General features: G+C 37.4%; 1 protein-coding gene across 11 annotated transcripts in view; it reads left to right on the forward strand.

The window, feature by feature from the left end:
• The window catches only part of CDC42SE2 (CDC42 small effector 2), a 107,219-nt gene that overhangs the window by 27,990 nt on the left and 57,319 nt on the right, over positions 1 to 21,910 (forward strand). For 7 of the 11 annotated variants that reach the window (XR_012489772.1, XR_012489771.1, XM_019756133.2 and 4 more), the window contains exon 2: positions 16,251 to 16,334. The exons of the other annotated variants lie outside the window; for them this stretch is intronic. The gene's annotated coding sequence lies outside the window, so the exon portion shown is untranslated. The remainder of the gene's footprint in view (positions 1 to 16,250; positions 16,335 to 21,910) is intronic. 11 annotated transcript variants of the gene reach the window in all.

Below are 21,910 nucleotides of genomic sequence, written 5' to 3' on the forward strand. Positions count from 1 at the left end.
TGTTTGTTTGGGTTTTGTTCTGTTTTAGCTTTCCTGCCCCTGAAGTACAGGAAAGCACGTATAGGGAGTGGTGGGAAAGAGTGGATGCCAAGTGCTCCTTGCCTAATTCCACGCGTCTACCATTCAGCAGAATCCTTCTGTGTATTAGGTGATGAGGCTTTCTGTGCACTATATTTTGAAGGTGATAAAATTAAAAAACCCTACTTAGACTTGATTTGTTCAGAAATTTTTGTTTTCCTTTAATGTGAGCTAACTTCTGTTATTTTCATGTCAATTCTAATATTTTCAATTGGAAATAAACTCAAACTAATAGTGTATTTTTTTCTGGGTTGAATAGGTAAAATGTTGCCAACGGATGTAACTATAAAATCTTCTTACTTTTTCTCTAATTGCTGGCTTTTTTTTAAATAGAATTGAATTAATACATAATTTAAATGTCTCTTTTATTCAATAATGCTACCTCAGTTTACTGTTTTGTCAACATAGGAGAAGCTGTGTTAATCTTTAAAAACAGTGTATGAGCTGGTAATTGTAGCTTTTTCCCTTATAATCCAGAATAAAAAGATGTATGCTTTTTTGATAGTAAGCTTTCTAAAAAATATTTTTTATTGCCTGAAAATTTTGAGAGAGTGCTAGCTAGTGTGCTTTTCTATCAGAAAATATACCTCCCATATTTCATGAGATGTCAAACTGTTAGTAGATTCAGTATGGTGAGCATCTCATTAAAAAGTCTTCTAAATAACTTCCAGATACTATAAATTAGGTTCTTCACTGGTAAATGTTTGAGAGCAAGTTGGGGGTATAGCTTCAGCTGGCAACTGTTGGTGTTTAGTTGGCAAGTGTTATGTTGACTTGGAAGCTTAACTCTGCTTTAGAGACGCGTGTGGACTACGTGGAGCAAGGAATTAGGTTTTGGTCTAAGCATTGTAGAGCACGGAAAGTGAAGGGTTGGGCTCCTTTTTTCCCCCCCTCCAGCTACTTTCCAAAATGATTCTTTTTAAAGCGCTGATAATATTCTGTTGATATTCTAGTTAGTTCCAGAGCACTGCTGTTCTGTGTCAGCAAATTAATGTAATCTTTAAACTTTTTTATACATGTATCCTCTAAAATATTTTTGAGAAGCTTTGTACTTCCTTGTACATTTTAGAACTGATACCTAAAATTTTTCATCTTAAATTTAAAAAGTTGCAGACATCTAATTTGTGGAGTATTATATATTGATATGTTTTTAAAGAATATACTGCCAAAATTCTTGACCCTGTCTTGTGTTCTGCTCATTCACTTGAATGGAAAACTCATTGGTCTCGTTGTCACACTAGTTAAATTGGATATGTTGTCAGAAACTGTCTGACATTTTCAGTTCTAATAAACGCGGCAACACCTGCGCTGAACAATCACTGGACAGCTACTTTCACTTCTGAATTCTAAATCTGATGTTGATTGACTGATTGGGCAAGGAGTCTTGCCATGAGTTTCTTTCATTATTTCTTGTTTTGATGGAAGGAGACTCTTCCTCATCTCTCCTGGTTCTCCATTGGGTGCACTGGAGGTTTCTGGAAGCAAAGTACCGTATTAAGGTTTGTGATGAGTAAGAAGTATGACTTTCTTCTATAACATAGAAGAACTATTGTGAAAGAAGGTAGAAAAAGAATGATGCGTGGGCACATCAAGTTTAGAAAAGAGGAAGTTGGAGCTCGGGAAATTGATTTCTTTAAAACTGCCCAGACCTGTACCTTCTGGAAAGTATCAGACCTTGCACTGGGTTGAAGACCCTTGAGTTTAGGGGAATAGCTTATCTTCTGCTTTAATTGGTATTGTATGTTTATTGTTTTAAGTAAATTATCTACTTTACGTTTTTATTTTGCCTTGAAAGCTTTGTTTTGGCAAACTGTATAACTGACCTTTACGATGAAACCAGTGTGGGTTTTTTTATAGTACTCTACAGACCAATGAACATAGTTATCAGAACTCTGTGAAAGTGACTGCCAAAATACAAAAATTAGAGAAAAAGAAAACTGGATCTCTACTTCACACTCTATATATACTAAGATAAATTCTCAATTCTCCAGAGTGAGTATAGAAAAGAAAACCTTAGAAATATTAGAAGAAAACATGGATCAGTATAAAATCTCTTGGGTGTGGGGAAAGCCTTCACAAGTGGTCCAAGCATACCCATTTTTCTCATTAAAAAAGTACATCTAATTATTGTTTTGTGGTCATAACTGTCTTAAAATAGAAATTCTTATCTTTATTTAGAAATACAATTTCAAAATACATGTAAGATCATCATTTACATCTAAGTTACCTTGCAAATTTCATACATTTATCTTTTCCGTTCAGCTCATAAGCACAAAGAACCCTTCAAAGTGCTGTTTTTGTAACAAACCTGACCTAGTACCCATGAAGCTTCCTAATGATTCCTTTGCTAAATTTAGGGATTATTTAGCTCTGGTAACAGACCAGGTTGTATACATGTAGAAGTGGGTGGGATTAAAGTTGTTAGGGCACCATTCTGTTGTGTTCTCATGGAATAAACCATTGATTACTAAGCTTCTTTAAAATTGAGATCTTCATACTGAATAACACACACATACACATGCACACACACGGTGCCAAAAACATGTATACACATTTTAAGAAAGGAAAAACTATTAAAATCACGCTGATAGTAACCACTTTGAGCACCTCTTCTAATTGCAGAAGTCAAACGTGACTTGTATTCATCTTTTGTTATCTATATATTGAGTATTACAATTTGAATAGTTTTTTTCCTTTCTTAAAAGTGTATACTTTTTTTTGGCACCGTATGTGTATATTTGTTAATTTGAATTTTGAGCAGTTGAACATAGAGGTATTTTTATAGTACAATTTGCAAATTTGTCAGATTTTAGTAATCTGAAAATTAGTAAGAATTTATTTCTCTTTTGTTCTTTATTTTTCTAGAACGTATTAGTCCCTCTCCTTCCCAGGGAACAGTTAGTCAGTGACCACTTCACTTTAAATGCAGACTGACCCCTCTGCAAGAGAACAACCCAACTAACCACATCTTAGCTCTTTATGAGGGCAATTGGGACAAATTAAACATGTATCAACTTTCTCAAAAGAAGTTGAGATTTCAGTGCCCTCTGCGTTTACTAGAAATCCTACCACACTGAGTCACTCTTGTGCTGATTGAACCTGCACAGCTGGTAGGAGAACTTGCATGGTAATGACACTGTCAGTGCAGGAGGGCAGCTGCATACAAGGGTTCCGAGACTCCATTAGGTGCTGACTATTTGGGTTAATATTCAGAGAGACCAGGAAACATTATCCTTGGTCAAATACGCTGGATTAAATTGAGACACTCCCGGGTTCACAGATTATATCAAATCTGGACCAAATTAAAATGCAACAATCTTATTTGACAATATAGAAAATTAATACATGACAAAGAGGACAAATGACTGATCAGTTTTAGAACTATGACTTATTTTGCCTTGGAGGGAAGATACGTTGTACCCCTTAGTTACCATGTATGTATGTTTTTCTTATGTAGGATTAAATAAAAACATTCAGTTATTCAGTAAATACTGAGAACTAGCATATGTGTCATGTACTCAGGTACTAGCGTAGGGGTTCAGCTGCAAACTAAAGGGACAAAAATCTGTGTTTTCATAGACCCTACATTCTAGTTGGTGAAGACAAGCAATAAATGAGTGAAATATAGAATGCCAGATGACTTAAAGTGCTGTGAGGAGAAAAAAATCATAGGCGCAAGATGGGACTGCCAGGGTAGAGGACAGGAGATTGCAGTTACAGATGGGATGGCAAAGAAAGGTCTCAATGAAAAGACTGAAAAGATAGCCATTACAGCATCATTTGTGATAAAGATAAATATTGGCAGAAACCTAAGTATCCACCTATAGGGTATGGGTTAAATATATTATGATGCATCTACCTTGTTTCCCCCAAAATAAGACCTAGCCGGACAATCAGCTGTAATGTGCCTTTGGAGCAAAAATTAATATAAAACCCGGTCTTATATTACGTTATATTATATAAGAACCGTCTTATAGTCAAATAAGACGGGTTCTTATATTAATTTTTTCTCCAAAAGACGCATTAGAGCTGATTGTCGGCTAGGTCTTATTTTCGGGGAAACACGGTATATAGTAGAATACTGTGCAGCAAATAAAAACACAAGTTCTACACTCATATACAGAATAACCTCCCAAAATACATGAAGAGAACAGGGTACAGAATGATATACAGGGTATGCTACCATTTATTTCTATCATACTCATATATGACAATTTTATAAATGCATAGAATCTCAGTGGAAATATACATAAAAAACTATCTTTGAAGTGGAAAACGGTAATTCATGGTCAGGAAAGTGGAGGTGAAATACTTTATATTCCATTTTACTGTGTACATGTACTACCTAGTCAAAATAAGTAAATAAGATGAGGATGTAAGAATATGAAGATTGTTTATCCAATTAGAAAATGATGGAAACCATACCCATTTGTGAAACCTAGTGGCCTAGATAGCTGTCTAGCCTAGATAGTGAATAAATGGGATAATTAATGGAAACATGGACTCACTTCTGATGATCTGGAGAACTTGTTAATAATGACCATTCCAAAGCAAGGCCAAAATCCTGCTTTGATTGGGTAATTAATTGATTATGGCGATCATGATTGTAATTTACATTCATGTGACTTTTTTCACTCTTCTGATTAAATGGAAGCTGTCGTGTGGGAGACCCTGCTCGCTGTGCCATTTGTCGTGCGCGGAGGCCTGCTCGCCGCGCCATTTTTCAGTCGGGGTGGCCTGCGAGATCTCTGGTCCCACTCCCCACATAAGAACGCAGGATATGGTGAGGCCAAAAAGGAACACCCACGGAGCCATAGGTAGGGGAGTCATACTACTATGGTCTCACTGGAGGCTGGGCCCACTGGACGCGCGACCTGCCGTCAGCCTTTCCGCCAACCGACCGACGACTCTCCTCCACTCTGTCGGCCCTGTTCCTCTCCTCTCTTCCGCTCTCCTCGGCTCTGCTCAGCTCCTCGGCAATCCTCGGCAGTCCTCGGCAGTCCTCCGTAGCCGCAGCAGTTATACCGGCGGCCAATCGGCTAACCGGCCACAGCCGACAGCCAATCAGCCACAGCCGAGCCAGCACCTTTCCACGTGAGGCCGAGAGCCTGAAACTACTCTCTGGGTCTCTGTCCCCACAGAAGCTGTATTAATTTCCTAGTGTGGCAACAGTGAAGCACCACAAGCAGATTTGTTGTCTCTCACAGTACTGGAGGCTGCAAGTCCAAAATCAAGGTGTCAGCAGGGCCATGCTCCCTTGAAACCTGTAGGGGAATTCTTTTTTGTCTCTTCCCAGCTTCTGGAGTTTTGCTGGCAGTCTGGCGTTCCCAGGCTTGCAGCTGCATAACTCCAATCTCTGCCTTCATTGTCACTTGGCGTTCTTCTGTTTGTCTTTATGCCTTTACATGGCTGGTTTCTTATAAGGACACAGACCATATTGAGTTAGAGGCCCACCTTACTCCATTATGACCTCACTTTAATTACATCTGCAACAACCCTATTTCCAAATAAGGTCACATTCAGAGGAGTAGGATGGGGGGTTAGGACTTCAACATATCTTTTGGAGGAGGGGAGGGGAAAGGGACACAATTCAACCCATTTCAAACCCTTTCCAGTTTATTTACGCTACTTCCCTGTTACAACCTTCCACATATGCATGCAATAGTGTTTTGGAAAATTGTATGGAAAGACGAATAATGTTTTACAAGTTTGATTTATTTTTAAGGACTCTTACTATAAAAGTTTTTCTTATGGGGAATAAAGACCGTCCCATCTCCCTGAATAAAATCAAACTTAAGAGGACAGCGTATTTATTAAAGCTAATGTTTTAATGAAAATGTAGTATTTTTTTTTCTCATCAGAAGTAAAAGAATGGAGATTATAAATAGTAGTGAGTTAAAGATGATAGTGACTTACTAATTTAGACATTTTTATGTGCTTTTTAAAAAAACGTCATACTATGAGGATAGGTACAGTATATTCTCTTTTTGTATTTTGGTTCTCACTCATGCAAAATGTCTTCTTTCCAGATCAATGTAGTCTCAAGAAACAATCAAATATGACAGCAGAGAGGACAGTTTTTGTATTTTGCCACATTCTTCCCAGTAGGTTTTCTTTTTGTACCCATTGTCATTATAATTCTGTAAAACATTAGGGAACCTTTTAAAATTCTCCCTTGAGCCTTTTTCTCTTCCTTATGTATAAATCAGAAACCAAATATTTGTTGGTCTACAAAGTCTTTAAAGGTTATTACATCTTCAGTAAGCCTTTTGACATCATTTTTACCTATTGAAAAATCAGCATTCTATCTGAAAAAATTGACAAATTAGCACTTAGGTTTCTTTTTGGCTTTCATACAAGGTCAAAAAAAAATTAGGAGATTCTCCCTACTTTTAATCTTATTGAAAACATTTTTTCTTTAGAAAGTTCATTAATATAGGAAAAGTAATGTATTTAGCCATTTTTATAATTCCTCTGATTTCTTTGTAATGCAAGCAGTTAAATCTCACATTTTATGAAATTATACTTTTTATTAGGGTGCTTTAAAAAGTTTTGTTTGTGCTACTTTAATTGTGCTGCTACCTAGTCGTGTTTAAAATATTTTGTGAATTTATGTGTCATAGAATCTTAGAACTGATTTGGACTAGGCATTTTCTAGTCTGACATTCTCCCACATGTAAGAATCTTTTGAGTGTTCTTGGTCTTTAAAACCTCTGGTGACTATGAGTTCACTTTTCTAGATAACCTGTCATCTTTTGGGCAGTTATACTTTTAGACGGTTCTTGCTTTATTTAAACCAAAAAGTACCTTCCTGAAACTTCTACTTAGTGACTTGGATTCCACCCTCTGACAACCCGCAATAAGTCTGTTTCCTCTTTAATGTGTGATATGCTGAGACCTACAGGTATTTGAAGGTTGTCATATCTTTCTTCCCCCTGTGCTTTTTGCTAGGTTCAATCTCTAGTTTCCTTAACTCTTGCTTATGTGACGTAATTTTCAGACTCCTCATCATCCTGCTTCCTCTTCTCTGGATACATTCTGGCTTATTAATATCTCAAGATACAGCACTCAAAACAGGGTGCCCTATTCCTGAACTTTTGAATCTGAAATTCTGGGCCTAGATTCCCCACATGATTCGGAGGTGTGTCCAGGATTGATAACCTTTGGCAATGTAAGCGCCCTGAGGGGAGGGTACCTGATCCATTTGAAGAGTGGCTCACGGACTGGGGAGGTCGGGAAGGCTTCCTGAGGGATGATGGCTGTGTGGAATTCTGAAGAGTATGGCTGGCAGAGGGCAAAAGCAAGTGTGATGCCCTGCAGGAGAGAGGGAGAAGGAGCAGAAAAAGGGTACGGGAAGGGGGGCAAGAGCCCCCCATTCTTGTTTTTGAGAAACAGATTAAGAATGGTTGACACAATTACTTGGCATTGAGTGGAAGAAGCAGTAAGTGAGGTTGAAAAGTGGGGACCAAATCATAAAGGCCCTTAGAAGTTGTTAAAGAACAGAACTGTTCCTGAGGACAGCAGTTGTTAAAGGGAGTTTTAAGTTAGGAAAGAAAAACAAAAAACGCAATGAGACATTTTAGGAGGATCATTCTAGCTCAAATGGGAATGAGTTGGAGAGGCTGAGATTGGCGAGCAGATCAGCGAGCAGCGGTTACGGTATTTCTTAGATCTGATGGTGTCCTGGACTAGACTTGGGCTAGTGGCTCTAGGATTGGGAAGAAACAGACAGATAAGAAAAATAGTTGATAGAATTTGATTGTTATTTGACTTGGGGGGAAGAGGTGGAAAGGTAGGAGTCAAGGGTAATACCCTAGTTGGTTTGGGGAACTGTATAGATGAGAGTTTAATGTAAATAAATTGAATGGGATTGGAGTAGAGGAGCTGTGGGTAAGAAGTGGAGTTGAGTTAAGCTTGAGATGTAGGTAGCCATCCATGCGGAGATGTGCTGTGTGCAGCTGGAGGTGTGAGATTAAGCTGAATCCACCTACCTGGAGAGCTTTGGGATGGAGCTGGAGTGTTGGCTGGAAATGCAGATTTGGCTGACATCAGTACACATGTGGTAATTGAACTCGAAAGTGGTGGAAATAACCTAGGGCAGGATTTGTAGAGTGAAAGAGGAAGGCTAGGACAACTCCCCTGAACTATTATCTAATATCTGAGCTGAGAGCCTTTGGTGTTTTTGACTGGGTTATTTGGGAACCTTTAAAAAGGGAGGAAATCAAGGCTGTTCTCATATATTCATTTAGTAGAAACCCACCTAAATTGATTGGAGGAGTGAAAATGGCTCTGTAATGATCTTTCCTACTCAACTGTCACAGTGTGTGGCACTCATGTTATTAGAGACTCTGTACTTTGAGTTAAGGCATTCATTGTCTTTCTAGGAGTTACCTATTAAAATGTAGATATTCCTGAAGAGACCTGAAATTTTAATCCATTATTGGTGTTAGTGTTTTTAGGTCACTAGGTTTTATTGTGGAATTCAGATTAAAGGGACAGATAAGAATTTAAGAAAGAATTGGTTTGGAAAACCTGACATTGCTGAGGATTATGGGACCACTGGAGGAACCTCGATTTGAAACATCGACATCACCACACACGTATAAAGGAGATAAGGAGAGAGTGAGTGTGTGTGTGTGTGTGTGTGTGTGTGTGTTTGGAAAAGGAGGATGGTGAGTTGGATAGCAAAGACGTAATGTTACTAAAAAGGGAAGAAGAGAATATTTAAATGATGAAGAACTAAATAGAGGGAAAATCTTGAAAGTACTTCAGTTGTAAATTAGGGTGACCATATCATTTATCATCCAAACTAGGACATATTGAGATACCATATTTCCCTGAAAATAAGACCTAGCCGGACCATCAGCTCTAACGCATCTTTTGGAGCAAAAATTAGTATAAGACCTGGTCTAATTTTTATATAAGACCGGGTCTAATATAAGACCAGGTATAATATAATACCGGGTCTTATATTAATTTTTGCTCCAAAAGACGCGTTAGAGCTGATGGTCCGGCTAGGTCTTATTTTCAGGGAAACACGGTAGGAAGGGGAATGTCTATTATTAGTAATTACATTGTGAAAATCTGCATAAACTGGGACTATCACAAGCAAATAAGGATGAATAGTCACTCTAGTTATAATGTACTTATTTAAGTGTAATAAAATAGTATTGATTTTTAACTACCATGTGCCAAGCATTGTATTAAGTATACACTTTATACATCTTATTACATTCTTAAAATAACTCTCTGAGCTAAGTGACATAGTCTTCATTTAGAGTTGATGAAACCAAATCTCAGGATGGTAAAATATCTTGTGTGCAATTCTCCATGGCAGTCTGAATCGGAAACAGAATAGCCTACTACTGACCATGAACCAAATCCAGGGAAACTCTTAAACACTACGTTGTACTGCAGTTGCTCTGGGTGTGTATATGTATTTTAAAATGTTCTCTGAATGTTACTAAGAAAATTACTAGCATAATCCATCATATATCAAACTGAGTTCCCCTTCTGATCGCCATACTTCCGACGGCTTACTTTGTGCCAGACCATGTTTTAGGCCTTTTACATGTATTAACCTAATTTAAACCTCACGATAACCTTATGAATTATTTCTGTTTTACAGTTTAGGAAAGTGAGGCATGGTGAGTAACTCGCCCAAAGTCAACACATCTAGTAAGTAGCAGAACCAGAATTCAAACTCTGACAGTTGTACTCAGGAGCCTGCTTTCTGAACCGCCTACTCTAGCCCAGGTTCCTTGTGTGGACAGACTCGTATGTTTTCATTGCTCTTGGGATTGGGTTTGTTTGGGTTCCTGTTAGCAGTCTAAAGCCCATGTGCCTGATGCTTCGAAAAGCCAAAACTCAAAATGTCAGAGTTTGGGGTAAGGACAGATTTATTGATTGAAAACGCACCAGCCGAGAAGATGGGAGACCTAGTAGCTCCTCAAATCCATCATAAGAAAGTACAGAGTTCAAGCTTCTTTTAGGTCAGGGGAAGGGGGAAAATGGAAGGGGCTGTTTTTGAAAGCTATTAGCCTGTAGGCCCTGGAGAGAACGCAGGCTTGAACAAGATGGAGAGGCCAACCGTTTTACTCTTCCTGGAAAGTGTAGGTGCCTTCATAAGAAAATTGCCACATTCTTTCCAAAGTGGTTGTGCCATGTTGTATTCCCACTGTCTTTATTACCTCATCACTTCTTTTCTATTTCTTATTAAGGCAGATCAGCCCTTCCCACCAGATTCTGAAACTCTAGCAGTACACTCTCACCTGTATTCATTTCTATAATCCTATTACATCCTGTACATTTTAGGGTCTAGGAACGTTAACAGCACCAGCAAACAATAGCAAAAGGCAAAACAGAATGTTTTGAATGTAACAGTGTCACCACTGCCTTTGGCATTATTGCCCAGATAACTTTTCACTTTAACTGTGTAAGTGAACGGTTATACACATTTCTTTACAGTGTACTTACGGAGGAAATAAATGGCAGTGGTTTATTGTAGTGCTGACATACTGATTAGTTACGAGATTTGGGGTAAATTTCTTTACCTTTCTGAGTCTGTAAAATGAAGAAATTGGACTAGATTTCTTATAGATCTTTGTCCCCACCAGCTCTCTTTCTTTGGGGGAATAAAAAGAATTGGTGTTTGACATTAAATGAGTAAGGAAATGGGACATGTATTTAGTACATATTTTTCATTCAACATCAGAGCAACAGGGTCAAGGTCTGATCATTTAAGTTACCGTCTATTGGGGAAAAATGGAATCTAAACAAAACATTAGTGTAAGACTTAGGAGTTCAGCTTTTTATAGTTTGGTCAGCTTAAATTTAACACTTTTAATTTGCAATGGATTTGGGTACTTAAAAATGGATTTCATTTTTAAATTCATAAGAGGACGTGAACATTGGAAGGAATCATAAAGTTGGTCAAAATCAACTATTTCTGGGACTTTTGAAACACTATCCTAATATCATGACCGCTGGTGATAGGAACCCCCTGATGGGACATTGCACCTTTAGGCAGCAGTGACTCAGAAAGATGTTCTAATATGTGGAACATATTATAATATAGCCTCCAGTAATTCACTGTCATTTTGCCCTTTGGGGTGGTGCAGAACTAGCGCAATTACCCTCTGACTGCCCTAAAAGTATTCAAAGGTAGCACTGTTATCTCATTTCTTTAAAGATGCAGCTTTTTTTTTTTTTTTTTTTAATATGGTGGAACTGAGACTGATTAACTTAGAGAGTAGAAGTCTCTGGGTAGAAATGGGAGTACACACTTTTGATACTATATAAAATAAAATTTAATGGTTAAATTCAGCTAAGGAAATGATAGTTTGCTAAACCTCTCCTGATGAATAACAGCAGATGGGAATAGAGGTGGCATTTAATATGGTACAAAAAGCCATGCCAGTATTTAACTGCATCTAATTTCATGACTTCTCATTAATTCTAAGCAGAATTTGAAGTACAGAATTTCAAGTACATTATCACAGAATAGTGATACCCAGATGAATGCTAATTGAATGATTATATTAAAATGCCTTTTCATCAGCTTAATACTTTTTATCTAATTCTTATCACGTGTAATGAAAGACTGAGGTACTTTGTGAACTATAATTGAATGAATAAATGTAGAAATACACCAAATTTCCTTTTGTGCCCATGCCAAATGATACTAGGTTAGAGTGCTGTTTTTGGCATATGTATGTTTTCTTTGTGATCAGTAATTAAGTTTTTTATCCTTTGCATTGAGATACTACACTTTCGAAAGAGTTGTTTTCTGAAGAGGAAGATTGTAGCCGTGATTTTCAAACTCAGTGTATTGAAAGGGTCTTGCTTTTCATATTAATCAGTCTTGTTACCAAATATTAACATGCAACTAATTACTTTGTTTTAAACTTAAAATTAACCACACATATTTAAAGTGTTCAGTTTGATAAATTTTGTCATATATATCACCACACTCAAGATAATAAAAATATAATATTTCTCTCCTCCAAAAGTTTCAACCATTTGTAGGCCTTTTGCCCATCCACCTGTATCCCCAGGCAATCAGCTGAACTGCTTTCTATCACTAGAGATTGTAGAAATTTATATAAATGCGTTCTACAGTGTATGCTCTTGGTGTGGCTTCTGAGCATAATTTTGAGATTCATCCGTGTTGATGAGTGTATTATTTTTTGTTGCAAGTAGTAATATACTGAATGGCTGGCTATACTGTAGTGCCCCTTATTGTGGTTTCGCTTTCTGTGGTTTCCGTTACCTGTGGTTGGTCAAACATGGTCCAAAAATCTTAAATGCAAAATTTTAGCAATAAACAATTTATAACTTTTCAGTTGGGCTCTATGCTGAGTAGTATGAAATCTCGTGCCACCCCCCTTCTGTCCCACCCGGGAAATGAATCGTCCCTTTGTCCACAGTATTCACCCAGTATATGCTACTCTCCTGTTAGTCACTTAGTAGCCATCTGGTTGTCAGATTGACTGTTGCAGTATTGCAGTGCTGTGTTCAAGTGACCCTTATTTTACTTAATACCACATTCACGTAACTTTTATTATGTATATTGTTATAATTGTTGTATTTTATTATTAGTTACTATTGTTAATCTCTTACTGTGCCTGATGTACAAATTAAACTTTATCATAGGTATGTATGTATCGGAAAGAACATAGGATATATAGTGTTTGGTACTGTCTGTGGTTTGAGGTATCCACTGGGAGTCTTGGAAGGTAGCCCCCATGGATAAGGGGGGGACTGCTGTATTCACCTGATGATGGATATTGGGTTGTTTCCAGTTGGCAATTACGAATAAAGCTGCTATAAACAGTCTTTTGTGGACATACACTTTGATTTCTCTTAGATTCATACCTAGAAATGGAATGGCTGGATTGTATGTAGGTATGTGTTTAATTTTTAAAAAAACTGCCAAACTGTATTCTAACGTGGTTTTACCATTTCACGTTTTCACCACCAATAACATAAGAGAATTCCAGTTGCTCTATACCCTTGCTAACACTTGCATTTTCCTAATGAATAGTGATGCTGGGCATGTTTTCATGTGCTTATTTGCTGTGTGCATATCATTGGTGAAAAGTGTTTTCAGATCATTTGCCTCTGTTTTAAATTGGGTTTTCCATTTCTGAGTTTTGAGAGTTCTTTCTACATTCTGGATACAAGTCCATTTTCAGATAACGTGGTTTGCAAATATTTTCTTCCAATATGTGGCTTTCATTCTATTAACAATGTCTTGCAAACAGTAGAAATTAGTAATTTTAATGAAGTCCTATTTATTACTTTTGTCCTTTATGTATTAGGCTTTTGTATTGTATCTAATCTTAGAGGCAAGGACACAAAAATTTTCCCCTAAAGTTTTCTTCCCGAAGTTGTCTAGCTTTAGGTTTTAACTTGAGGTCGATGATCCATTTTGAGTTAATTTTTGTATATGGTATGAGGTATAGATATCCAATCATTCCAGCTGCATTTGTTGAGAAAGATAAATACTATATGATCTCACATATGTGGAATCTAAAGAACAGAATAAACAAACAGAAAAATCAAAAATAGACTTATAGACACAGAGAACAAACTGATGGTTGCTAGATGGGAAGGGGCGTTGAGGACTGAGAAAGGTGAAGGGAATAGGAAGCACAAATTGGTAGTTACAAAATAGTCACAGGGATGTAAAGTACAGTATGGGGTATATAGTCACTAATGTTATAAAACTGTGTCTGGTGTCTGATGGGTGCTGGACTTGATGGGGAGATCATTTCTTAAGTTGTATAGATGCATGGCCACTGCGCTATACACCTAAAACTAATATAAAATAGTATTAAATGTCAATAATAATTAAAAATAAATATATAGTCACGGGATGTGAAGTAAGTACAGCATAAGGAATATAGTCAATGGTATTGTAACAGCTATGTATGGTGTCAGAGGGGTAGTAGACTTGTTGGGGCTATCACATTCTGAGGGGTGTAAATGTCTAATATTGTTTTGTACAATATTAGAAATTAATAGTAATAAAAAATTAATAGTAAAAAAATAATATAAAAAAGGCTATCCTTTTCCCACTGAATTGCCTTTGCACCTTTGTGGAAAATCAGTTAACCAAACACCACGTTGCCCCGAAAATAAGACTTAGCCGGACAATCAGTTCTAATGCATCTTTTGGAGCAAAAATTAATATAAGACCCGGTCTTATTTTACTATAATATAAGACCGGGTCTTATACAATATAATAATATAATACAATATAATATAATACCTGGTCTTATATTAATTTTTGCTCCAAAAGACACATTAGAGCTGATTGTCGGCTAGGTCTTATTTTCGGGGAAACACGGTATGTACAGGTCTAGTTCTGGACTCTCAGTTTTGTGTTGTTAATCTGTTTGTCTCTCTTTATGCCAGGACCACACTGTCTTGATTGTCCTAATCTTAAAACAAATCTTGAAGTCAAGTAGTATGAGACTTCCAATATTATTGTTTGAAGTTTTGGCTATTTTAACTCAGGCATTTCCATATGAATTTTAGAATCAGCTTTTCAACTCTACAAAAACTGCTGGGATTTTGGTTAGAAATGCAATGAATTTATTGCTCAAATTGAGGAGAATTGACCTATTATCATTGAATCCACTGATTTTTGAATGTAGTTTTTGTACATCAATTGATAATTTATTCCTGATTATTTTATATTTACTGATGACACTGTAAATAACATTTTAAATTTCAGTTTTGAGTGTTCTCTGAACAATGGAATTGTTTTTGGATATTGATCTTGTAAATCCTACAACTTTCCTAAACTCACTTATTAGTTCTAGTTGTCTTTGTCTTAATTTCATTTGCAGATTGATCATAGTGCCCAAGTTCATTTTCAGTTTAGATTTGATGAAATGTGTAAGCTTACAAAAATGTAATGGATCAGTACCTTGCAAGTGGGAATGTGTAGCATTCCCACTATTTTGCCTTCATTTTTCTTTTAATGAAATGCTAATACTCCTTTTACTATGGAACCTTGAAATTTTGAGCTACCATTATTTAAATAGTTGAATTTATAGGCAATTTCCGGAAAGTAATTCACTCTGAGGGAGGAATTGCTGTTTGTTTTTATGATTGTATGGGATTCTAAGAGTCCATTCAAATGATATATTTTAGAGAGAAAATCTAGTGCCTTGGTGATGGTTTGGGGAGGATGAGGGAGAGTGTATGGTAAAGACTCTGGGGTTTGAGGCTTTGGCGTGGACCGCAGTGTGATTTACTGACATAAGGAAGTCCGAGGAAGCAGTGAATTTGGGATTTTCAATTCAGCTTGGACATGTTAGATTTTAGGCCTGTTGTTTATTAACTGTGTTAAGTACTTAAATGTTTGTTTGGAGGCTTGTAAGTGAAGAACTATATCTTAGGTTAAAAACAGGCCTGAGGGCATGCACCTGGTCATATGCAAAATTAGAGCTCCAACCTAGGGCCCTCTGACTCCAAAGCCACTGCATTGTGGTATGCTCTGTTGTATGCTCAAGACAAAAACATGCTTGGCTTTGATAGTAATAAATGTTCCCTGTGAGCTGTTATCAATAAATAAAAGAGTTTGCAAGCTCAGATGCCAGCAGGGTCCATCCAGACAGATGATTGTGAGCTGGGTTATAAAAGAGAGTGATGACATCTGTGGAGAACTGCAAAGCCTCCCACCTTCTGAAGGAACAGCTGCCAATCAACTCCCCCAGATTGTTATCGTGGGCATGTGGTCCACTATTGCCTAGTCTTCTGATTTTTTTCAAAAGACATCAGAAATCCTGATTTTTATGTTAAATCTTCTGATGTGTAAATCTAGGCAGCTATCCTTTAATATACTGTGGAGGCTGGCCTGTGCATCCACTAAACAAATGTGTGCGTTGGATTCTGCCCAGTGGGCAACCTTTGGTAAGAGTTCCACCTGGTAGACTGGACGGTACCATAAATTTATATGATGGGGAAAGGGTGGAGACTATGTGATTAGCACATGACAGACAACCTTTGGCTTGCACGTCACTCAGTTGGAACATGGTGCTTAGTGAATCTGGTGTTTTTAAGTTCAGTTTTCAGATGAATCAGTTAATTATATACAGGCGAGGGGGGAATTGCTCCCTGCAGCTTTTTGCCTCCTAACTGTACGCTTTCATTTGCAGATACGACCAATTATAAGTGTGTGGAGTTTTGAGTGAAACCTCAGACCCAAGTGAGAAGAAACCTTCAAGGAACAACTACTGACAGTGAGTCCGCAGTTAATATGGGATGTTTTCAATCCAGAGATAGCTGAAAGGGTGGCTCTATTGACAGGAGTGATGAGTCTGAGCATCCCCGCTGACAAGCTACATCCTTTCCTTACAGAGGACTGTTTCTACATTCTTAGCACTTACTGACTGTTGTTGAATAGCAACTTAATTTTTGTATGAGAATGACAACTGTCCAGTTTAAGAGAATTCTTTGTCCCTAACAGAGTATTTCATGTATGATTGCAGTTTCACTTTCTTATTTGGTCAGGCACATCCCTTCTTTGCCTCTATTTTTATTTTTCATTTCTTCTCCAGTCCAAATTATCCTGTCCTCCATGGCTTGTCTTTGGATTAGTCAGCCAACACTGAAGTGGTGGCTGTGATAGTTACCAGCATCCGTTCTGATCCTGGTTATGTTAGGTATCATTGCCTTTGGAAGTGATTGTTTTAGGAATGGGTATAAGATCCAGTTTTGGCCAATGGGAAATAAAAGGGAAAGGTTTTCTTGCTTTTTGAGAAAGAAGAAAAGAGATGGTCCCTCTTCTCTCTAGAGTTTGTCTTATCGGATGTGGCACCTGTAACTGCTGTAGCCATCCCTGGCTACTGGTCTGAAGGTGATGTCCTTACTTAAAGGACAGAGGCAAGAGAATTGTGGAGACAGAGACCTGGAGCCTCGTATGCTATGCCTAGAACCACCCGAACTGTGGATTCCTTATGGGGGATAACAAATTTCCTTATTGTTTAAGCAGTTTTGCCCCACATATTCTGGTACCTGCTGTGGAAATCATCCTGATTCATTTGCTTTCTCCCCTTTCTGATTACCTACTGTCGCTCAGTGTCCCAAGCACTTCTATTTGATTGTGTTCTGTGCTGTCCGGTAATGTATATTTGTGGTTATTGCAAAGTCAAGGGCTGTGTGTATATCCTTACTGTGTCGAACGCTAGTACTGTCTTGTTAATGAAGCCATCAGTGCCTCTTTACTGAATTGAATTATTTGAACAGCAGAGTATTTGGAAAACCAAGCCACAGAATTGAGTAATTATAGAGATTTTCCTTTAATTCACATGTTTTTCTTTAACCACACTGCTTCCCTCTAGGATTATGAAGTTTGGCTTTTGACTTAAGATGACTGGTGTGTGACACATTTTCAAGTGGTTAGATCTACTCTTAAAATGCTGCTTAGATTTTGCCTTTTGTTTTTGTTCAACTGTAACATGAAAATCAGCCTCAGCCCTACATATTTGAGTATTGGCTTTCCATCTAATAAATTTTAGTTTCTTGGTTATAAAAACAGAATAGCTTACTTTCTGTTTTTGATGCTAATTATAGAAATGAGGGACATGGATAGTGAGAAACATAGTCAGGAATAATTCGTTTGGCTTTGGAATGTACATTCACAAAAACTCCCAAAAGTGCATCTCTGCTCTCTTTGGACTTAATTGTGTGTGTGTGTGTGGGGGGGGGGCATGAAAGTGGGGTGAGTCTAGTGTCTAAGAGGAGCCTTGAGTCACAGGATGGATTATTTACTTCTATTTTAAAGCTCTATGAAACATCTTTTTTTTTCTTTTTTTTTGTCTCTAACTCAGGATATCCTGTACTCTTCTATCTTTTCTTTAAATTCTGCTGTTACACTCTTCAAAAAGTGGGATAAGAACCTCCTTTTCTTCCTGGAAATCTATGGTGTTGCTTTCGGTTATGTTAAGGAAAATCATAAACCTGTGTTGTAATCTGGTAACATATTCTGAATCTTTCTAAAAGTGAATTTCAATTCAGGGAAGAATGTACTTTCTTTTTCCTTGATAGGTTGTGATTAAAACCTGGGGGAATGTCTTTTTAAGAAGAAAGCTTTATGATATGTTTGACTCATCAATTTTAATTCAGTAATACCATTATTTAGTAATATAAAAGGTTTGAATCACTACGATCAGCTTCAGTGTGCTTTAAGATGTATTATGAGGAGTGTGTAGGAATGGAACATGTGTCTTAACTTAACCTAAGGCAGCCCTGGCAGGCATGCTATCTAAGCCAGATCAATCAGAATTATCTTAGTTAGGACATTTGCTAGAAATTCTAGGATGAAGGCACTTTTTTTTTTTTTTTTTGCTGAATTTCAGCCTGAAAATGTACATTCATTAAATTCCTGGCAGTGATCTGACCATAAAAGAAAAGCCAGTTGGCTAAGAAGCCAACACTGGAGGAAGAGCAGAGAAAAGTCACACCCCGTCAGGTCAGTTGAGCTGCTCCGTCAAGGCTTCCCGAAGATACTATACCTCTCTAGACTTTTAGTTACATTAGCCAGTAAGTTTCTTATTTAATCCAGTTGGCTTTGGATTCTATGTTGCATGTATATGAAAACAGCAGAACTGACACATTCTTGCTATCACCATTCAACTCTACATAATGATAACTCAAGGGACTTGCTGAAATTTGAATTGAGAATTGGGCAAGTTTGCGAGGTGTCAGATGATGTATTAGTTTGTATGTGATGTGTCCGATGATGTATTAGTAATAGTTCGTTCATTGACTTATTCAAGAATTTGAGTATAAAGTACAAGAGTTAAGCTGGTAAACAAATACATACTCCATGCTATTGCTGATGGAGTTTATTATTAATTGGAAGAGGCTGACGTGGATAATCCTAAGTGAATGTAGGTTCTCACTGAGAAAAGGACTACCCACCATCTGCAGTGATTAGCTCTTTGGTGGAGACTCCTTGAACCCTTGACATCTCTAGTATAAAACAATTGTGGGGAACCTGGAATCTGGCTGACTTAATAATGTAAATTATTATTAATCTTTTTTTTTCCTAAGGAGGCATTACAAAGGTACAGGACCACAATTCCTTATTCAAAATCTTGGGACCACATATGTTTTGGAATTTCAGGATTCTTTGGATTTTAGGAAGGCTAATGTGGTACAGTTACCGTATATTTAATATAGTACCTCTTTTTACTTAAGGAAGGGACAAGTGTGGCTTTCTCTTCTTAATGCAAATAATAATGCCTTACATTAGTTGAACTGCTAAGTGCCAGGCTGTATACTTTTCAGCATTTATCTTAACTGTTTAATAAATTGTATTCATTTTTACACTTGGGAAAATTTAGAGACATTAGGTGACTTGATCAAGGTTTATGCAGCTGGGAAGCAGTAGAGGTTATTCTTGCTGTGACTGTTTGGCTGGCTGTGCCCTTGAGCCTGCGGCATTGCCTCTTCATTGTGCTGCACTGATTGTACCACTTCAGCTCGTCTGTTCACTGTTAACTTAGGGAGATAATTTCTCTAAGTTTAGTCAGCTACCTTAACGCCTTCACTGATGTTTCCACTAGTCCTACATTAGAGTCACTTGGCTTCTCTGTGAATGCTGTCCTTCCCGGTAACTACGCGTGATTTGCTTTATCCTCTCCAGATTGCATAGCTCGTGTTGGCCAGAACTTCTAGGACATTGTAATGACAGGGGGCATCTTGTCTTGTCCATTATTTAATGCATCTAATAGTTCACTGACTGCGTTCCTTAATTAGAACGTTTATAATGTTTAACCATTGAGCGCGAAGCCAGACTTTTAGTATTCTTTATAAATAAAATGTAAAACAGATCAATTTACTTCTGTTTTATTAAGAGTTCTAAAAATTCTATTTTTACATCTACATAGGCCAGATATTAAAGTGTTAATTGTTGCAGTGTCATAATTGCTACAAACTAAGAATTGTTCAGTTATTTCTACCTACTTATATTGCACTTCAATTTTAATCTTTGATAGCCTGTAAACTTCTTACCTCTGGTGAAATCATTTTTATGCATTTAAAAGATGTTTATTATACTTCATAATTTGTTTACTTATATCGTGTTTCCCCGAAAATAAGACCTAACCGGAATAAGTCCTAGCATGATTTTTCAGGATGACATCCCTGAACATAAGCCCTAAGGCGTCTTTAGGAACAAAAATTAATATAAGACCTGGCCTTATTTTGGGGGAAACACAGTATTTATTTATTTTATATATTACTATTTATATATTACTTATATTTATATATTATTTTCAAAATATTTATGGGCCTAGCATGTAGTAGGAACTCAATGAGTATGTGTTGCAAAAGTTAATTTTTAAAATTATCTGATTAGTGGGGCATCTTGGTAGCCTATGTTTTGGCTAGAGATAGGAAAATATTATATATAAAGTTTAGAGATGGAAAAAACCCAGAAAAAACATTTAGTATCAAAAGTTATACTTTCCCAGTTTCGTGGTCATGTGGCCGATTTCTGATCCTACCGGTTTTCCATTATGATTTGATAACATCTTGCTGTAGGTACCAACCAACCAGCTACTATCTAGTGGGTTTAGGTATTACACACACACACACACACACACACACACACACACACGGAATAATTTTACCAAATGTGAGAGAATGAGGAAATGTGCACATTATCTAAAATTTTTAAAATACACAGGTAGAATGGGATATTCATTTAAACATTGCCCCTGAATGGCTCTGAGTTTCACCCTAACTTGTAAATATTGATAAAGAAGGAGTTTGGGAGGTTTGCAGGGAATAGAATAATTGGCATTAGCTTTTTAATTTTCGCAGTATGATCCAAAACGTCTGTCTTTATAGCTAGAAAATATTTTTGAAAGTCTTACAGTTTAAGGGAATGGAAACTAATTTGGTTAATAGTTCAGGGTAGAAGTATTGGGAAATAATCGCCATGTGAGGAGCTGTGCTGTGCTTATGTGAGCAGACTTGGTGGCTTTCATGTTGGGCCCTCTCAGCCATGATCGGAGGGCGTGTAAGCATCCCTCCCACAGCAGCTGGGACTTATTGTAGCTGCTGCCGTATGTGCTCACTGTAAAGTCCATGATTTCCATGAAAAAACCGTAAGAACGGCCCGTTTGTGGTTTTGATTAAGGAGTGTTTTCTGGGCAGCATGAGAAAATACTCTGCCTGTTCTGTGCTGTATGGACAGAAGACGTGCTTTTATAAGAAGGAGCTACATCTTCTTTGAAAAGAAGTAGTCACAGTCAAGATACCTATTTTCATTTATTACCATCAAGTAATGTTTGTGAATACCTTTAATATACAGTAAGTCCTCACTTAATGTTGTCGATAGGTACTTGGACTGTGACTTTAAGCGAAATGATGTATAACAAACCAGTTATACTGCAGGCTAATTGATATGAACAAGAGTTAAGTTCCTGTGGCATAATCGTGGTCACACAAACATCACCAAACTTCTAAATAAAGACCCAAAATACTTTAAATAGTAAACATTGAAATAAATGTGAGCTATACATACATTTAAGAAAGAGTAATAAAAACAAGATCAGGGCGGCCGGTTGTCTCAGTTGGTTAGAGCGTGAGCTCTAAACAACAGGGTTGCTGGTTCGATTCCCACATGGGCCAGTGAGCTGCGCCCTCCACAACTAGACTGAAGAACAACGACTTAGAGCTGATGGGCCCTGGAGAAACACACTGTTCCCCAATATTCTGCCCCCCCCCCAAAAAAAAAACCCCACACACAAAAACAAAAACACAACATAATTTTTTTCTAACCCACTTCTTCCAGTTCAGGGTC

This window comes from Rhinolophus sinicus, linkage group LG10, assembly GCF_036562045.2.
Source record: "Rhinolophus sinicus isolate RSC01 linkage group LG10, ASM3656204v1, whole genome shotgun sequence".
NCBI classification, from domain to species: domain Eukaryota; kingdom Metazoa; phylum Chordata; class Mammalia; order Chiroptera; family Rhinolophidae; genus Rhinolophus; species Rhinolophus sinicus.